A 5,830-nucleotide genomic window follows, 5' to 3' on the forward strand; every position below is an offset into this window, starting at 1 on the left:
GACAGGCACATGTGCGTGCGTGCCCAGGATCCTGAGAGGAGAATGGAGAAGAAGGGATTGCGGCGTGGCCATCCCCCCCTCCCGGGGGGTGATTTCTCGCTTTCTGTCTCTCTGTCTCTGTCTGTCTGTCTGGCGAGCACACGCGCCCTATAGCAAAAACCTCTCCCAAAAAAAAAGGAAAAAAAATCTTAATAGGTATAGTATTCTTAGTTGAAATTGTTTTTCACTTAACACTTTGAATGTATTTTCCCATTCTTTCCTTGCTTGCATTGTTTCCGATGAGAGGTCTGATGTTAGCCTGATGGGATATCCTTGGAAAGTAATTTGACATTTCTCTTTTGCCAATTTTACCATCTTTTCTTTGTGGTTTGGGTCAATCTGGCTATGATGCACCTTGGCGAAGATCTTCTTGGGTTAATTCTATGTGGGGTCCTTTGTATTTCTTGAATCCAGATATTTGAATGCCTCTCTAGGTTTGTTTTCTTCCAGGATTTCATGGAATAGATTATCAATGCCCTTATTAGTTTCTTCATCTTCTGGGGTACCAATTATCCAGATATTTGAGTAATGGTAGATAAAATGGTAGCTATAATATAGATACTAATGGTATCTAGTATTACTCGTATGTTATTCTCATTTTGGGGGGTTATTTTCTCAGTCTCTTTGGTGAATTTTTCTAGGTCAGAGGTTCTAGCTTCTATATCTGAGATTCAATCTTCTGCATGATCTAACCTGCTTTTTTTTGTGGGGGGAGAGGTTTTTAGCTATAGGGCACATGCACTCCCCAGAAAGAGAGCGACAGAGAGACAGAAAGCGAGAAATCACCCTCCAGGGGGATGGCCACACTACAATCCCTTCTTCTTCATTCTCCTCTCCAGATCTTGGGCACACACACACTCACGCCCGGTGTGAGTTTAAGCCACTGGGTCCAGGACTCAACCATGGTCGACAACGTGGGAGTCCAGCGACATAGCCATTATGCTAACTGCTGGCCCCCATCTAATCTGCTTTTAATACTTTCAAGGGAGGTTTTGATTTCCTGCATTACAGCTTTCACCTCTAACAGTTCCGTTTGATTCTTTTTTATGGGGTGTATTTCCTCTTTCAGATCTTCCAAGAACTTCCTCACCTCCTGGAGCTCGTTTTCTCTTTTCTCCTGCATCTTCTGGAGTTTGTCATCTCTCTTCTCTTCCATCTCTGTTAGTTTTGTCACTATGAATATTTAAATTCTTTATCTAACATTTCCATGAGTCCCCTTGCATTTTCTGTGGAGAATGAGGAGTTATTTTTTTCCCTTAGGGAAGAGGTATTTTCTTGGTTTCTCATATTCCTTGTGCCTCTGTGGTGGTTTCTGGTCATCTGATGAATTATAGACTCGTTTTCTAGTTTTTGGAGTTAAATATGAGCATTCAGAGGCATGCAGGAGGAGGTGGTCTGCAATCTCTAAACATTGCAGTTTTTCTCTCTCTTTGCAGCAGATTCCATGGAAATTGAGGATTAATCTGACCCTGGAAGTATTCAGATATTTGGCTACTGTGCACCTAGACCTGTCTGGAAACTCAGTGTGTGGAGGCTGAGCAGAAAAGTAAGAAAGGGAAAAGGAAAAGAAAATAAACGATAAAAGAGAGAGAACAAGACAGAAACAATTTTAAAAAGAAAAAAGAGAAAAAAAATTTTTTAAAGCAAAAAATGATAATCCCTGAAAGGGACCACTTAGAACTCAGGTATAGATGGCTAGTGATTGGTTTGTCCTATGTGGGCAGGGGAAAAGGAAAGAATTAGCAAGATAAAAGAGCATTAGAGAGCTAAGAAGTTTAAAAATTAAAAAAAAAAAAGAAAATGTAAAAATAGAGAGAGATGGAGAGAGACAGAATAAATAGGGTGCTCTAACCTGGCTAGATCTGGGGGGCAGGAGGGTGAAGTCTGGGCAGAAGGTCTTCAGTGGTCCTAATCCACCAGCGTAAGTTTCAAGCCACCAGGCCTAGGACTCCAATCATGGTCGACCAAGTGGGAGTCCAGCACCTTAACCACTAAGCCACCTACTGGTCCTGTAATCGTTATTTTTAAATTTGCTATAGTGCATGTGTGTTTGCCATGGAGATACAGAAAGGGAGAGAGAGAAAGAGAGAGAGTGAGGGGGACGGCAGGTGGTGCGGTGGTTGAGGTCGCTGGAATCCACATGACCAACCACGGCTTGAGTCCTGGACCTGGCAGATTGCATTCTCACCCCCCCTCTTATTCTGTCCCTCTCTGGTTAAATTAAAATAAATAAATAAAGTTAAATAAAAATAATTTAAAAAGAGAGAGAGAGTATGTGAGAAATCATCCCTTAGGGGAATGACCATGCCACAATCCTTTCTCTTCCATTTTCTTCTCAGGATTTTGGGCACATATGTACACTCATCAGGCATGTTTTTCAAGTTGCCAGGTTTGGTATTCAAAATGCACAGTCAGTCATGTGCGATTCAGACACCTATTTTTTTTTTCTTTGGAGAGGTTTTTGCTACAGGGTGCCTGCGCTTGCCAGAAAGGCAGAGAGAGACAGAGAGACAGAAAGTGAGAAATCACCCCTCAGGGGGGATGGCCACGCCACAATCCCTTCTCCTCCACTCTCCTCTCGGGATCTTGGGCATGCACACACATGCACCCCGTGTGAGTTTAAGCCACTGGGTCCGGGACTTGACCCACGGTTGACTACGTGGGAGTCCAGTGACATAGCCATTAGGCTAAGAGCTGGTCCCAGCCACCTTAACCATCACACCATCTGGCTGGCCCTAAAAGAATTAATTTAAGTGGATCAGTATCTTTTAAGATAGAATGTATGAGAATAAAGGTGGAAGCAAAACAATCAATTGTAGGCTTTTAAACAGAATTACTTTATTTTATTTATTTATTTATTTATTTAATTTGCTATAGAACACATGTGCTCATCAGAGAGAGGAAGAGAGAGAGAGAGAGAAAGTGAGAAAGCAAGCCACCAGGGACTCGAACCATTGCTAACCATGTGGGAGTCTAGCACCTTAACCACCATGCCACCTGCTAGCCCCAAGATTTTGGATATATTTTGAGCTGAAGCTGGCAGGATTTGAGGGCAGATTGAATATAGGATAGAAGAGGAAGACAGGAGTAAACTCTCCAAGATTTCCTCTGAGCCACTAGGAAGAAATCATACTTGGAGACAATTACAGCAAGAGCAGGCTTAGTGTGGTGGCAGTGAAGAACAGGAGTTCAGTTCCAACTGTGTTAATTTGAGATGCCCATTAAATATTGAAGGGGAGATGTCAAAGATGTAGTTGGATATGTAGGTTGGAAGTTTGTGAAAAGTGTCCAGGAATAGTTGGAAACGTCTGAGAAGGCCAGGACCCTTTGACTGGCACCCAGTTAGGGTAGTCTCATCAGCAACTGTACACCCTCATGGGAAATGAGCAGCTCATGCCTCCATCTGGGAGTAAACTAACTATACCATGTCCTGTCTGTAGACTAGTCTCCATCTCTTAAACAAGTTTTATATCTTCCATGTCTGTTAGCATCTTTTTCATCATATTACTGTTCCTAGGTAGCATGCATGCAAACCTCTCTCTCCTCTAAAGGACATCAAGTCATTGTCTCATTAATCAACAACAAAATCCCCCTCCCTCGGTGCTGGCCATGAGGACACACAGTCTTTTCTTTTAGAGAGAGAGAGGGTGCGCTCGCTGGAGAAACGGAGAGAGACAGAGAGACAAAAAGTGAGAAATCATCCCCCAGGAGAGATGGCCACCTATAATCCCTTCTCCATTCTCCTCTCAGGATTTTGGGCATGCACACACATACGCCTGGCATGAGTTTCAAGCCACCAGGTCCAGGACTCAGACCACGGTCAACCATGTGGGAGTCCAGTGCCTTAACTACCGCACCACCTGCTGGCCCCAGGTCTTTTCTTAATATTGGACATTTTTGTCATGAGTAAGCCAGCCATATGGTTTAAATATTGTCCCGACCCGGGGGACGGTCGAACAGGTTTCCTGAGGGGAGGAGTGAGAGACGGGACGAATAACACAGTGTTTCAAACCGGAGATGACACAGTGCTACAGCTGTTCAGGGTCGTCCGTTTATTGTGGGCAGCACGGAGACAACGCAGTGTTACAACTCTTTAGGGTTGTCCGGAGACGACGCAGTGTCACAACTCTTCAGAGTCATCCGGAGATGACGCGGTGTCACAACTCTTCAGGGTCTTCAGGGTCGTCAGGGTCGTCTGGCGATTGTGGGCCAGGGATCATGGTTATATACATGTTGGTGGGCAGTGATTAGTTAAATGAAGGATTGTAAAAGGTGGATTATGATTGGTTGCTTTTGTGGACCAATCATGAGGTGCCAGATATGCAAATCTGAGGAATTCTAAGCTCACTGATTTGCTATGGGAAGTGGCCAATCAGAGTATGGTTTTGAAGGTGAGGTTGTTTTTTTTTTTGGAGAGGTTTTCGCTATATGGCGCGTACACTCGCCAGACAGACAGAGAGAGACATAGAGACAGAAAGCAAGAAATCACCCCCCGGGGGGATGGTCACGCCGCAATCCCTTCTCCTCCTTTCTCCTCTCGGGATTTTGGGCACGCACGCACATGCGCCCAGCGTGAGTTTTAAGCCACCGAGTCCGGGACACGAACCGCGGTCGACTACGTGGGAATCCAGCGACATAGCCATTATGCTAACTGCTGGTTCCTGAAGGTGAGGTTTTGAAGGGGAACCAATCATGGCCTTTGTCATTGTGTAATTGTTTGCTCTCTGAGAAACCAAAGCCTAAGGGCTTCCTAAGATGGCAATAGTAAGAGGCTCATGAAAATGGCCTCGGCAGACTCGCTGGTGTGCAGCCTCCCACAAAATATGTCTTCAAATAACGCAGGGATTACAACACAAGTCACTTTATGGGAACGCTACCTAAGTAAGGCCTACAGTCTTGTCCCATTACAGGTGCTCAATTAAATGTGGTGCATTAATCAGCTGGGCTAGACCAGAACGTCATACACAACTTTACGTATTGTAGGATAGTCTCGGAAAGAAGAATCCTCTTGTTTCTCTGCCCATCACTCTCTGTAGCTCCAGCTTAAACTCCCTTCAGAGGAAGCATCTTCACCCAGACTTATGGCAAAGTCTTCTCCTTTGTTGCTCAATTTTTGCTGTGTTGCTTTATTTTCCTTCTCAGTAATGTCTGTCATATGGAATGGAAACTAGTTTCTCACTGGACTAGTTGTCCAAAATATCTGAGTGATTCCAAAGTAAAGATTGGCCTTCTGAGTTTGAGCAAGCTCAGTTCCTTCCCTGAGGTGATGGGCCTGGCGGGCCTCGCTGATACCAGTCTATGAGGGTCAGAAACTTACCTCCAAAGCCATCATGGCTTTGGCAATTGTGCACTCAATTGTATCACTGTGAATTTATTTCTGTATTTGCTGGCACTGCAGCTCCTGGTAGAATAGAACTTCTCTGGTGACCAGCAGATGGAGTAATGATTATGTTGCTGGACTCCCACGTAGTCGACTGTGGTTCGAGTCCTGGACTCAGTGACTTAAAAAACTCACGCCAGGTGCATGTGTGTACATGCCCAAGATCCCGAAAGGAGAATGGAGAAGAAGGGAGTGCAGCTTGGCCATCTTTCTCTCTCTCTCTCTCTCTGCCTCTCCAGCAAGCACATGCACCCTATAGCAAAAATCTCTCTCTCAAAAAAAAAAAAAATAGAATAGTACTTCTTTTCAGTTGACTTTGTCGGCCAACCTTCACAAAATATGTGTTAGTTTTGTTAGATGTTGTAGACTTACAGATTCCTAAAATTCTACTACATCTCTTTGAGAATCTTC

General features: G+C 44.3%; 1 pseudogene; it reads right to left on the minus strand.

The window, feature by feature from the left end:
- The window catches only part of LOC102487877 (sorting nexin-6 pseudogene), a 10,207-nt pseudogene extending 4,839 nt beyond the window's left edge, over positions 1-5,368 (minus strand).
- Positions 5,369-5,830: the final 462 nt, after the last annotated feature.

The sequence above is a fragment of the Tupaia chinensis genome, unplaced genomic scaffold (assembly GCF_000334495.1).
Source record: "Tupaia chinensis unplaced genomic scaffold, TupChi_1.0 Scaffold000539_1, whole genome shotgun sequence".
NCBI lineage: Eukaryota > Metazoa > Chordata > Mammalia > Scandentia > Tupaiidae > Tupaia > Tupaia belangeri.